Consider the following 15,044-nt stretch of genomic DNA (forward strand, 5'->3'; position numbering starts at 1 on the left):
TAAGATGCCATTATTTTTATTCACTGGGTATTTCAACAAAGCATATACTTCAGAATGGCTATGGGAGTCAGTGTGCCTATATGTACATGTGTGAGTGTAATGCTTATAGTCTATTAGCTTAAATTTTCAGCTTCGTAATAGAGAGAAATGAGGCATGGCACTAGAAACTTTCAGCACTGTTCAAAAAATATAGCTTGTCACTACATATCCCAATTGCATGTCACAGAGAATCTTAGACTCGAGAGAAATATGGGAGACAGTCTAACTCAAAATCTTACATAATTTCTCATGTTACCAAAAGAAGAGACTTTAATCCCCAGGTTTTGAATTCTCAACATGTTCTTTTGAAAATAACCATTACTTCTCTATCTCTGTCTGTCCACCTCTCTGCCCATCTATTTACTTTATCCCTCTGATTCTACTCATACCTTACTCTCTCTCTTCCTCCTTTAGTGTGTGTGTGTGTGGTATGCACATGTGTGCATGTACTTGTGAAACATTCACCCATGCATACACACATTAATGCCAGATCATGACATTTAGTGTCTTTCTTTGTTACTTTGCACTTTATTTTTTCAAGACAAGGTTTCTTATAGAGCCTATAGTTTATCATTTTGGCTAGAGTGGCTGGCCACTGTGCTCCCATGACCCACTTGCTGGGCCACAGCACTGGGTTTTCAGGCTATTTTTTATTAGATATTTTCTTTATTTACATTTCAAATGTTCTCCCCTTTCCTGGTTTCCCCTCTGAAAAAAAAAACGTATTTCCTCCCTCATCCCCCTGCTCACCAACCCACCCTCTCCTGCTTCCTGTTCCTGGCATTCTCCTACACTGAGGCATAGAGCCTTCACAGGACCAAGGGCCTCTTCTCCCTTTGATGACCAACTAGGCCATCCTCTGTTACATATGCAGCTGAAGCCATGAGTCCCACCATGTGTACTCTTTGGTTGGTGGTTTAGTCCCTGGGAGCTCTGAGTGTACTAGTTAGTTCATATTATTGTTCCTCCTATGGGGTTGCAAACCCCTTTAGCTTCTTGGAACCTTTCCCTAGCCCCTTCAATGGGGACCCTGTGCTCAATCCAATGGATGGCTGAGAGCCTCTACATCTGTATTAGTTGGACACTGGTAGAGCCTCTCAGGAGACAGCTATATCAGGCTCCTGTCAGCCAGCACTTGCTGGCATACACAATAGTGTCTGGGTTTGGTGATTGATTATGGGAAGGATCCCCAGATGGGGCAGTCTCTAGACTATCCTTCTTTTAGTCCAGGCTATTTTTATGTGGGTTCTACTGACCCAAACTCAGAGCCTCATGTTTGCACAAGGATTTTACCCACTGAGCCGTCTCCAGCTCAGGAACCTGGACTCTGCACATTGCCTTAGTTCCCCTTTCTTCTATCATTAAGCTTTCAAGATCTCAACTCATAGATTATACTTTGTGTGCCCTTATTACTTCTGCCTTGGCTGCTGCCATATCTGAGTACTGTTCCTATTTGAAAGACATGAGTTTTCTGGTAGACACCATTTTCTTCTGTATTGTCAAATGTTCTCTTTCCTTTTTCAAAAACCTTTTACAACCTAATGGATCTAGCTTGAGAACAGAAAGAATTACCTTCATTCTTGGTTGAATATTTTCAGGACATGAGACAAGTAGACATCATTCTACCAGGAATCCAATAGTGACCAACATGTGCTATCAGACTCACTGCTTCCTCAAGAGATTTCAAGCAAGAGCAATTACACAGCAGTGGTTTACATTCAGAAGGTATAATAGCACTAGAGTTAAGGCATTATTCCCCAAACCCAGTGAAAAGTGTTTACCTTCCAGACAATTATCAGCTTCATAATCCAATAACAAAATATTTCCAATGAAAGAATGAGAAAGCACTCCCAGCTCACAAATGCAATGGTGTTTCATCCTTTTCTTTCTATGTATGTTCAACTGGAACCTCTGCTTTCTGGAAGAAAGGCATATTTACTCCTAGGATTCCTGGATTCAACCAGAGAGCATTTATTGGTGGTAGGAGGGAAGCACAAAAGTAAGTTAGTGTGTATGGACAGTTCACTCTCTATCAGGGGTCCTCACATGGTTTATTTCATTTTAACGCATACCAAAAAAAAAAAAAAAAAAAAAAAAAAGTAGGGCTGTAGACATTTGCAACTTCATTTCACAGTCAAGAAAACTCAGGATAAAGAAAGTTTAAACAAACTTGTCTAAGATAATGTAACTAGTAAGTGATGGAAATGACATTTCAATTGAGCTTGTCTGCTTCCAAATTCCATGTTATGTCTAGTAACCACTAATTCTATCTCTGCTGAATAAAACGTTGCCTCTTCTGGTAATATTCCCATCAATAATTGAACAAGGCAGAGCCAGTCTTGGCATGAATGTCAGCGTGGGTCATCTGAGGTAACTGACGCATGCCGGAAGTTCCTTCTCTCTTATCTATTTTTCTTTGGTTTTCCTGCCTTGAAGGCTCCTGGTGACATTCATAGGTAACATCAAGCTTAGGGTACAGAAAGGTCAAACTCAGGAAAGGCTTAGTTTCCTTCATCAATCCACATTGTACCCCTACCCTGTTATTATTTGACATATGGTGTCCTCTGCTGACTGGCTAGACAAATTATATTGTGGTATCTGGTGAGAGCCAAAGAATGACTTTCTACTCTCAGCCTGATCTTATGATTTTCATTTGTAGAGTATAACAAACAATAAATTTTAAAAAAAATGAAGGAGGGAAGGAAGAGAGGGAACTAGAGATGATGGAATGAAGAGAGCAAAGAAAGGAGGAAGGAAGGAAGAAGCCAAGGGAGGAAGGGAGGGAGAAAGGGAGGGAAAGAGCAAGAGCAACACTTACCCTCTTTAATGTTTTACTTTTCCCCACTCTTGGGATATATGAAAAGGACCAGATTCTGAGTCCCGCATGCTAGCTTAGCAGCTGAGGGATACAGCTCTCCATGATGCCAATAAGACCCCAAGGAAGTTGCAGTTCGTACCAATTTACCAATCTATTTGTCCCCTAGTCTCCTTTCTGCAGGAAGGACCTGCCAAAAACGTATCATACAACAGGCCTCTCAGGAACACAAGGCAAGCTAAGCTCAGACCTCAGCACTGTACTGAACTGTAGTAACTCTGTGTCAGTCCCTTGGTTCTAAAACCAGTCGAGATGCTCTGGGAGGGAGGCCAGAACTTATGAAAGGAGCTGCCTTGCTTTTCCTAAGGGAGTTGAATTGCCACCCAGTCTCCCCATAAATGTTCACTCAGACAGTAACAGAAACCTTCATGGCTCCTCAGCTGCTGCCAAGCTTTATCTTGAGTTTCCACGGTATGAGGTTCTCTCTTCTCAGCATCAGGATTCTGGGCTCTGCCTTAACAAAATCAGTGCTTTCAATTTTCATAGCACCCCCAGTGAGGAATTCTGCCTGTTCAGTCCATCACTTGAGGCTGTTTTGTTTCTCTTAAACAAGCCTAAAGCTAGTTTACCTATTTTCCTTTGGGAATAGTTACTCAACTTTTACTGAAAGCACTATATGATTTTTATTCCTGTTAAAGAAAAGCAATATAATAATCATTATTTGCTCAGGGTTAGTTGACATCATGGTTAAGTGAAGCAACTTGATACAGGCTAGAAGATTTAAGCAGGTTTTTGTGCTCTCTCTCTCTCTCTCTCTCTCTCTCTCTTTCTCTGTGTGTGTGTGTGTGTGTGTGTGTGTACGTGTGCATGTGTGTGTGTGTCTGTGTATGTGTGCGTCTGTGTGTGTTTAGTTTCTCTAAGAATACTTGGTAATTGTCAAAATGCTTTGCAAGTAGCTATTGCTATTTCTGTGGATATCATTATTGCTATTCCTAACTCTTTCCACACATGGAAGAAGCTGCAATTAGTGGAATGTGAAGTGAGTATAACTCTTACTCAGTTTTAACTGAATAATCCTGAAGGAAAATAAATACTCTTTCTGTGTTCAAAGAGGTGGGAGGTATACTCCTTAAAATGACAGATATCAGCACAGACTCCATGGTTTACAAGGGGTGTTTCAAAATCTAAAGGAGAAGATGATTAAAGATTAGAATGCCTGGTCTTGTTACAGGGTAGCATCAGTAATAAACCTGTTTAGGGAAGACTTACTTCTTAATATATATGTATATATATGAGAGTAAGGAAAGAATATATATATGCTGTTATAAAATCCTCATTGTCCAACTGTGACCGCCTCTATTTCTTTGAATTGCTGTCGAGGAAACAAGCAGAGTTGAGATTAAAGTTTTGGCTTGGAGGGATGCTTGTAATGTTTCTCTTCTTTAGATGGGATTCTTTATTTTTATGGAAAATGTTTTGTTTTGTAACCATTTGATTACATAATGATTTCTAAATATCTCAAGAGATGGTCGACCCATCAAGAATTAATATTCCACTTTCAAATATTGATACAAACATTTTGAATGGTATTAAACATGGCTGTAATAGTTCAAGCTAAACATGTCTGTCTCCTGGCACTGTGGCATCTGTGCCTAGTGTCTGCCTTGGAAGAGACAGCTGTGTTGTTGCTAAAGGAGGCCTTGGCTTGAGATTCAGACAGGATGAGCGTCTGGGCAGGCTTGTATCATGACCCACTCTCAGAATAACAGATTAATTTCTGAGGTAACCACATTCCTTCACTGACTTAAGCATCTTTTATTAGTTTTCTTCTCTTGGAAATGTGGCGTTGAAGATTAAGTTTCCCACACATGCGTTTTATGAGGACACATTCAAACCACTGAACTTGACCTCTACAAATGGTATACTCATTGTTTGTGCCACTGTAAGTGCTTCTGGAGGCCAACAATAAAATCAATTATCTGCTTTATTAACCCTATTCTCCCACAGACCCCAATCAGAGTCTCAGAAAACCTAGGGTGGTATTCACATTGGAGTGGATAGAATTTTACCATGGATTTGTTTGCTTCTGAACATCAAATAGGTTGAATGATAAACATTTGAGACTCTGTAGGCCATTATCTGCAACAGTTTCATAGTAATATGTACACAGATGCCAAAGTGAGGGAAGAATTAGTATGATACAATCATGGGTCTTTACCAACATAGAAGGAAGGAAGAATCTATTGTGGCTCATAGTTTGGGGGTATAATCCATCCAGTCAGGATAGGAAGGCATGGTGGCAGGAGGAACTGGAGTCAGCTGGCTACTTTGCATATACAGTTAGGAAGCAAGCAGAGAGATGAATGCTGGTACTCAGTTCATTTTCTCCTTTTTGTTTAACCTGGGGCCACATCCTGATATGATTCTACACACATTTACAGTGGCTCTCTTCACACAATTTAAAAACTTTCTTACAGATAGTGTAAACTAAACAATAAGCAATAGCTCTCACAAATCCTTTTGTCATTAATGTTACACCCAGGGGTACGACTTCAAAGCCTCAATTTTCCACTTCTTATCCCCATGAGATAATGGCTATCTCATAAGGCAAAATGTATTCAACCTAACTTCTAAAGTCTCCAAAGACTCATTCCATCAAACTCTTCAAAAGTCTAAGTGCGGAGTTTCTTCTGAGGCCTAGACAATCCCTAAACTTCAAGCTCCTGTATAATGATAATGATAATAATAGTAAAACAACAACAATAATAAAATGTTGCATACTTAGTAAACATTCCCATGCCAAAAGGCAAGGAGGCAAGGTAGTAAGAAATGATCACACCAAAGCAAGACCAAACCCATCAGAAGCTACATAATGACAAACCTTGAAGCTGCATGATGACATCATCTGCTCCCCAAAGGGAGGGACCCCATTATTCTAGCTCTGCTGCTTGAGGCATACATAGTCTCTCTCTTGAGCCAACTCTACTTCATCTTTGTAACTTTCCTCATGAGCATCTCATGTTCCTATCATGTCCACCATCCAAGGTCTCCTAGGGAATTTAGGTTTCACTTCCAAAACTTCACAAATTATCTCCCCCAGGCCTCATTGCAGGAATTCTGACCCTGCCACACATTGCTTGTCCTCACTAGCATTCTAGAGAATGTTGATAAAGATTTCATGACTTCCTCAATCTTGGGTTTTTCATGCTTGGAAAACCAGTACCATATGCACTATACTTCTGAGTTATGCTGCCAGCTCCAAATTGAGTTTTGCTTCCTTAGGCCACAGCTGCTTTGCCCAGTGTCTACTGACCCCAAGGAAATGTTTTCCTGGGCAGTTTTCTTTTAAATAAGGAAATGCCTTTAGTACATTTCTTGTTCAGGCTTTTTCCTTTCAAGTGGACATATAAATTGATAAACTTTTAACTATGTAGGATCTTTCTATCAGGGAACCTTTCCTAATGGTTCATCTGTATGCCCCTTTTCTAGTTTTAAACTTGCTCACATGCCTTTCTCTGCCAAGCTTCATAGTTTTCATATCCTTCTCTGTCGCTCACTGTACATCTAAATAAGATAAGAAGTCATAGAACCTTCACAGGACCAAGGGCCTCTCCTTGCATTGATGACCTACTAGGCTACATATACAGATATATGCAGACATATACCACATATGCAGACAAATGTTCTTTATGAGAGGGTAAGATGCACAATGGAGTTTGGGTATGTGAGGATTAGGTAGAAGAGAGAAATAAAGAAACTGAAATGAGTAGAGAAAGAAAGAGACAAAGAACATGAAAAACAGATAGACAGAGAAAGAGCAACACAGAGAGACAGACACATTGCAAAAGAAGAAAATTCTACAATAATTTCTTACTTGCAAAATGAACAGGTTGGATTAAATGATCACAGAATTGCTTTGACTTTTAGAAATGTTACTTTCAAGCAGCAATACCTAGATTCCTATGAATAATTATAAGTCTTTCCTTGTCATTTGAAAAAGATGGGAGGAATCAACACATATACCATCTGCTTTCTGAGCTCCTAGGGCCTGGCAAGTTGTTTTATGCTGGCTGTCTTGATGGCAGATAGATTTCATCATGCATACTAACTCCTATTGTTTGGTTTCATTCAAAATGCTTACGCAAAAACATAACTCAAACAACAACCCTGACTTATCAGGAAACAGAATTGGGGATTCTTTTTGAGGGCTGGATAAAAATGAGGGACAAGTTAGTAGATTATGTGTCATATGGCCGTAGTGACACATATTAGAAAGAACTTAGTGACTCAGTTAGAACACACTTCCATGCAGGGACAGGAGAGGGGTAAGCTGCACTCTGTGGCTGATTGCTATACTTTGAGAAAATGTCTCCTAAGCACCTATAATTAAAGATTTGCTTCTTGGCTTGTGACACTTGCTGGGATATAGTAGAATCTTTAAAAGATTGGGTCCATAGGATGTTTCACTTTAGTGAGGCTCCAAAGAAGAAATTCAACTGACCATAACTTAGACATTTAAAATTGTGAGTCCAAATAAACCTTTACTTTTTTAAAATTCATTTCCCTACATTTTGCTACAGTAATGGAAATATCTGTCTACAAATTCTAGACTAAATTCAGAAGTATTCATGGCCAAAACCTCTTGTGAGGACCTTCTTCACCAAAGAGCCACAGAGTGTATCACTAAAGGTAGTTGGGAAAAAAATCCCAGCTGAGATCCTGGGCCAAATGCTGAGCAACATTGGTTGTTCTGCAGTAATTCAACAAGGACTTTTATGGTTATCAGTCACCAGTGTAGAGACTAATGCCTACACCAATCCCATGGCCTTAAAGGGCTTTACAATACACTCTACGGGACTGTGGGGCAACATTTAAAGATAACTTTCCATGAGTCTAGAAGGCTCTTTACATAGAGCTTAGGATCTGAGTCCATGGTTCCTCCAGACTTGTAGAGAGAAAATGGAGGAGTAGAGCCAGGGAAATATGAAATTTTTGGTCCACAAAAATCTGAAGGCTATTTACAACAACAACAACAACAACAACAGAAACTACTACTGCTACCGCTACTGCTACTACTACAACTACAACAAAAATCCTTTCCTATTGGTAAATTCTGTGTTCCCTTCCAATCCATGTGCCTAACGCACGTCTGTGTTGGCCCTTCTAGAGTAGTCAAATTCAGTTCACTAGAATTGTAGGCACACAGAATTTTATAGGATAACCATTTTACACACACACACACACACGCACACACACATACACTCACATTCCTCATTGGGACTTACCTAAATACTCATTAGATATGTGAATTTTGTTTCATTTGCCTGAAAATGTGAGGCATCCTAAAAGAAAACAGAGATTTTAATCACTTGCACTCTTTATTTGACAAGCCATAAAATAACCTATGTATTAAGATAGTTTTTAAAATTAACATTAATTATGACCGAATCATAGGAAGACATGGAAATGAAATTGTGAAGGTCTAAAAGAAGTTGAAAAGAGGTAATTCTCTGGGAAGTTAGATTCCTAATATTGTTTTTAAATAAAAGATACATTTTGAAGATGCTTTTTACTATTGTTTCAGATTCATACTAAGGACTGAGGCCAAGATAATACTGGGTACGAAATAAAAGACTGGTTATAATGCAGTCACAGCTCAGGTATCATATGGTAGACTTGAATAAAATTTAACTTTATTATTTTATATTATAATTTTATAAATTCTTATTATCTGGAACTCATGAATTTAGATGCCAATGCAAGTGTATGAAGCACATTAAATACTTTTTTTTTCTGTTTAGTTTGCTTTGCTCTCTGGGACTGAACAACTAAGCTATTTGTGAAAGTCATACTGGCCCTACAACGATGCTAGCTGGTTTCCATAAAGAGATGCTGTGCATATACTACCTTCTGTGAAAGGTATCTAAGTGATACAGTACTAAAGAGAATTTGCCAATGACAGTATCATTTGAATGGGGGAGGGATATAAGTTTTTAAGATGGTAACTTTGAGGACAAAACAGTGACTTTATTCAAATCTTGAATTGGAAGAATCATGAATTACATAGCTTTATCATCAGGATTTTCTCCACAGTCTTCACAGAAGGATTTCCCAGCAGTTTCTTTAGTAAGATTTGGAACTCTTGTTGCATGAACACCAGTTTTTCTGTCATCCTTATATCTCTATCCTTGTTACTCTGCTTGCCATAGTTTGTTTGTGTCCTAGTTAGGATAATAGCTACTTCATGAACTTAAACTATGAGGAGCTCATGAGGTGGACAGGATGTCTTATAAGGTAGGCACTAATGTTTCTGCTTCTCTCCATTTGCATGCAGTTAGAGTAAGCCAAACAAGTGATTACTGCCAATTGATAGCAACTGGTTTAGTGTGATACTAAAGATACTTCTTGCAAAGTCATAGATTTGGGAGTGAGGAGAGCTGACATTCCTACCCACTGAGATTCTAAGACCCTTAATTACTGCTGCCAGATCCTCACAAGATATTCGGCTTCTCAGAAACAAGAGCTTATTTGCTTGAACATAGAAATTAGCAGACTTCTCTGAAATACCAAGAAGGCACCTAGACTAAGTTCCTCTGTCCTAAACTCTCCCAGATCTCTGAAGCCTAATAAATCAGATCTCTCAGCACAGTGCTGCTCATAGGAGATATATCACATGTACACAGGGAATTGTCATTTTTACAAAAGTTTTCCTAGCTTCATTTCCTTGGAAGTAGTCAGTTTGGGCTCCTTTGCATTGGTTGCTAGGTGACTTGCTGAATCCATCAGCTAGAATTACAGATACACTGCAGAATATAAAAAGAATGTTTAAAAAACAGTTCTCCATTGAAAGTCAAACAGGACCCATCTGCCCCACATCTCTGGGCCCCTGAGACACACTACTGTAATAGCTTATGGCACCATCAACCAAGAGAACAGAGAAAGTCATCATCTTTAAATTATGAAATCATAGTCATGTGCTCTGTATAAGCCCTCATTTTCTTCCCTGCAAATGTAAAGTCTCCTCCACTGAATGCAAATAGAACATTCATTTCCAAATTGCTGAAAAAAAAAACGGAGAAAAAAAATGCTCAAACTGTAAATTGTAGTCTACATCTGAGTAAACCTCAATTAATTTTGAATTCCAATTAACAGAAAATTTATGAGACTAACGGGAACCCCTTCCACTATCTTATAATTTCTTGTTTTTTTCATAGAAACTTGGAAAAATTTACAGTTTTAATCTCATAAACACATCACATACCTGAGCTTCAGATTTACACCATGTTTTTCGAGGAGTCACTTGGAGACTATGTAGATTTGAAAACTCAGTTAAGCCCTGCCTGTGGCTGTTTTATCGCAGAATAAGTTTTCTGTGAATTTTCCAACTCCCATCATTCTAATTAAATTTCTGCTATAACAGCTGATATTCTTCCATTTTGCTTAAGTGGAGACGTTTGGAATACTGGAACAAAATTTTCACTGCTCTATAGTGAAGAGATTTGGCCATGGCAAACAGTGGACAGAAGGATCCCCCACCCAGCCTGTGGCTGTGCTTCGACTGTAATAACATATAGCAAATTGCCACAAAGCTATAGGTTTGAAACAATTTTTAACTAATATCTCACAGTTTCAAAGGACCTATACTGGATCCTCTTCTTTGAGATATAAAATGCCTAAATTTGTGCAGCTTAACTTGTATATAGATTCTAAGACTAAACCAGTTTCTGGCCTCACTCAAAATGTTGGCTGAATTCAGCTCATTTTAATTTTAAGATGGAGACCTCTATCCCTGCAGCATTTCACCTTTGCGCCAGCTTTGATTAAGGCTACATTTCATCTCAGCTTTTCATTCAGCCTCTTACTGAAATGGGACATGATGTACACGTATGTGAATTCCATTAATGTTTTACATGGGTATTGTCTGGCATTTTCTCTCTATAAAAAATTGGGGTAAACATTCTGTGCCTATCATGCATGAGATTAGATAATGATACTTAGATATCACTGTATAATCTACTTGCTGTGAGTTTCATGATATTCATTATATTACTAATAAATCCAGATTCAGAAGACTAGAATTAAGAGATAAGCAATAGAATGGATTCACTCATGAAGTAAATACCAAATTACACAGACTGAACATTGTGCTAAAATGAAGCCATCGAAGATAAGTAAGACACATTATGTAAGAAAGACCTTTTATAAATGTTTAAAGCAATCTGTAAACTAAGATCACCTCTTCTCCTCTCCTTCCTTCTCCTCCTCCTTCTCTTGTTCCCAGTTGGTGTGAGCTGCTTTTACATAGCTCCTGTCTTATTTTCTTCTAGCTTGTCAATCAACCATTGAATTATTTTAAAAATTAACCTCTCTTGCATCCTACTTTCTCATTACTTTTAATTTTTCTCCCAAATCCTTTTGTATGTCTGACTTGAAGAGAGACAGCCAGCTGAGTCTGTTTCCATCAAACTGTATGAGGAATATCTTCTCTCATAATGTTCACCTGCGGGGAGGAGGAAGTGTTTGACCTCAGGAAGCACTTCAGGCAAGGAGAGGGACTTCTCAGTTCAGAGGGATTATCTATTTTTAGATCCATTCAAAATTATATTATTTATTTACCTCAATAATAAAAATGCACATTGATTTTCTATGTCAAAGTACCAAATCTCACTAACATAAATTCCTTACATGTGATTCTGAATAAAACATTATAATAGAAAGGATCTGACAACATTTGTTGTCATACTCATAAAAACCATCTATGCATTTTGCCATTAGGATGGTGACATTCCCATAAACGCTGTGGTCCTCAGTAGCAGCTGTCTTTTCTAGACATGGTCATTATTGACAGAAGAGCCCTCTGCCCAGTAATGCCTTTCATGTTCATTGAGGCCACTGGGCTGCTCTCCTGACTGTTTTTCTTTTGTTTGCATTATTCTCCTGGACCAAGACACTTTTTATCTTTGTTATGTTGTCCCGTAAAGTAAAAAACAAATGCTAGGTGTGCTGAATTTGAACTCTTTGGAAACATTTCACTAAGCTGCCAAAATGGACAGACTAATGACATCAAAATGTGCGTCAAGGTACATCAAACCTGCCTAAGACCTACCATTATGCATTCTGAGCTGGGTTAAAATTCTTCCTTCTAAATTTCTAAAACCAACATACACAGTGCACATAGAGCCCTGTTTATGCTGCCTGGGAAAAGAGTTACGGATCTAGAGACAGAAGTCACTCAGGAGCCACATAGACTCATTCATTCAGGTCTCTTCAATGCCTTCTCACCTTGAAGATATTCCACACAGAATAAATGATCCAAAAGTAACAGATACTACTCTTATGCTTCCAGGGGAGGCATCTAAAATTGTGGAACGTACAAACATACTTTGATTACGGACAAGCCATTTCATGGCTAGGGAGGATCCCACTGGGAAATATGGTCTGGCTGTATCTTTTCAGCTGTCATATGGCAGAATATAACATGCAACTCTTGGTCTAAAAATATAGAAATTATATGACATATTCAGGGAATGAAAGATGCTGTCTTCTGACTATGAGGCATTCCAGAGTGGCATAAAAATAGAAATTATCCCTGAACATCATGGTGCATGGCACATGGGAGTAAGGATACAGGTAAGAGTCAGCATATAGAGAATTAGGTAATGAAACAAAACACGCAAAAGCGAGGTTCAGAGAAAGCATAGGTAACATGAAATAAGGATTTAGAATGGGCATTTAGAGAACACCCTGGATTCCTATGGTCTTATTTTATTTTTCTGGAGCTTGAAGGTCAGTCTCCTCACTACTTCAAGAACTGCAGTATTTTTTTTTTTACTTTGATTTTTCAAGACAGTGTTCATATATCCCTGGCTGTCCTTGAACTCACTCTGTAGACCAGGCTGGCCTCAAACTCAGAAATCTGCCTCCTTCTGCCTCCCAAGTGCTGGGATTAAAGGCGTGTACCACCACTGCCCAGCTTAAGAACTACAGTCTTTAGTTGGCAAACTCCAGCCCTATTCTATACTTCAGCTCTCTTATTTTTGCTTTATGGTTATTAGTTTGATTGTTTGAGAACAGGGTCCCACTCTGTAGATAAAGCTGACCTAGAACTCACTGTATAATCCATGCTGGGCCCAAACTCATCGTAATCTTTCTGCTTCAGCCTGACAGATAGTGAGATTATTGGTAGGTGAAACCATGTTCACCTTACATCCTACTTATGAAGGTCAGAACATTAAATTTCTTCATCTCTCCACAGATCTAAAACATCCAAGGCTTAGCATGAATGTCAGTGTGTAGAATATTAAGGTTAAAAAATACTGAAATCCCTCTTGGAGTGTGGTTTTGCATTGATGCTCATCTCTCTTAACTACTCAGGACAATTTTCTTGTTAATAACAAGCTGGAATCAGATCAGTCAAACCAGATAATCCAAAGTCCCAATAGTAGTCAGGTGCCCATCTCTTCTTTAGGAGCATCTTGCCAGTGCAGAATAGACATCACCTCTTTTTGTCTTTGTCTTCCATGACACATATTCAGTCAGTGGTTCTCAACCTTCCTAGTGCTGTGACCCTTTAATACAGTTCCTTATGTTGTAGTGACTCCCAATCAGAAAATTATTTTGTTGCTACTTCATAACTGTAATTTTGCTGTTATGAACTGTAATGTGAATATTTGATATGCAGAATATCTGATATATGTCCCCTAGGTGATATCATCCCACAGGTTGTGTAGTACTGTATTAGGTGCTTCAAAAATATTCTTGGGATCCTTAAAAGTCTTATCTTTATTATTAGAAGGAAATATAGTTATTATGTTAAAGGTACTGCATGTGTTTACCAGGCAGGAAAGGAGGAAATATTTCTTGGTTGTATCAAGTATATGTTCTGAAAAATAATCACTAGAAAACTGCACTGATGACATTGCATAATAGCAAGAATCACCACTCAACTGTCTCAGGGGCTGCCTATGTGCAGAAGGGAGAGGAGACAGAAGGAAATGCCTTGGCATAGATTGATCTCAACTTAGGATGTCTAATGTCTCTGAGCCTCCCAAGGCTGGGAGGGTGTAGTGTGAGCTGAATGGGACTTTTTTAGTTTCATGACTGAGGGACCTGTTTACCTAGACCTGCCATTTCTGCTTGCAACATAATTTAGGAATCAGAAGTCACAGGGCATATCTATGGCCCTGCACATGCAAATTAGGAGAAGCCTATCTTTCCAGATAAAGTGCAGTGCGGTGCTGGGGTACATGACCTGTCCAGTGCGACACAGATGTGCTGTGTAGTCCCTACAAACCTCTTTGGCAGCCACACTTGCAGCAGGACTCACCTTTGATACTTGAGAGGACTGACCTCAGTCATGGGGCTGAAGGTCCCTGAGAAGTGGATATAATGAAGAGTGCCGAGGATAATTCGCTGTTGCTGTTATTCTCTTATTTTTGCTGTTCTCTAGAGTACAGGAAACAATTTGGAGACACACTTCCTTAGGACTTCTCCCATTCCTGGAAAATGTAGGGAGCACAGTGAAATGTGACTACAGAGACTATTCTTACACTTTTAAATATCCAAGGATATTTAACCTCAAGAGCATAACGTTATGGCTTAAGTATCTATTGTAACTGGAGGGTTAAATCAATAAACATAAGGGATAAGGGGAAAGAGCCTGGGAGGACTCACTCTTTCTTTCCCTTTAGTTTACGTGGTCCAGTGAACAGAGCATTACTGTGAACCACTTTGTGAACAGCTGTCCATTGAAAGAAACTTGCTCTTTACTTGCTTCACATAGCATGGTCCACAACTCTGCTAGACTCTAATAAACTATTACCCAATAGAGCTGAAAGTCTTCCAAACATATTTTAAATGCTCCTGTAATAAATGGCTCTTGAAAATTTCACTAACAACCATGTACCCTGGTCAAGCAAAAGGAAGTTCCAAGTATTGATTGGGACTCCTGTTTCGAGTCAAGTTTAGTTATTGTACCCAATGTTAAGTAACTGGGGTTGCGAGACTTAGAGAACATAGTAAGTTTCCATATACAGAATGGAATTAAGAAAAGTTTCTGAGCCAGGCAGTGGTGGCGCACGCCTTTAATCCCAGCACTTGGGAGGCAGAGGCAGGCATATTTCTGAGTTCGAGGCCAAACTGGTCTACAGAGTGAGTTCCAAGACAGCCAGGGCTACAGAAAAACCCTGTC

General features: G+C 39.0%; 1 long non-coding RNA gene across 1 annotated transcript in view; it reads right to left on the reverse strand.

Annotated features, from left to right (window-relative positions):
* The window catches only part of LOC116083497, a 47,287-nt gene that overhangs the window by 19,766 nt on the left and 12,477 nt on the right, over positions 1–15,044 (reverse strand). The window contains exons 2-4 of the long non-coding RNA XR_004115749.1: positions 14,181–14,352; positions 8,140–8,196; positions 1,821–1,957 (exon numbers count right to left, since the gene is read on the reverse strand). This is a non-coding gene — a long non-coding RNA (uncharacterized LOC116083497). The remainder of the gene's footprint in view (positions 1–1,820; positions 1,958–8,139; positions 8,197–14,180; positions 14,353–15,044) is intronic.

The sequence above is a fragment of the Mastomys coucha genome, unplaced genomic scaffold (assembly GCF_008632895.1).
Source record: "Mastomys coucha isolate ucsf_1 unplaced genomic scaffold, UCSF_Mcou_1 pScaffold8, whole genome shotgun sequence".
In the NCBI taxonomy this organism is placed as follows: domain Eukaryota; kingdom Metazoa; phylum Chordata; class Mammalia; order Rodentia; family Muridae; genus Mastomys; species Mastomys coucha.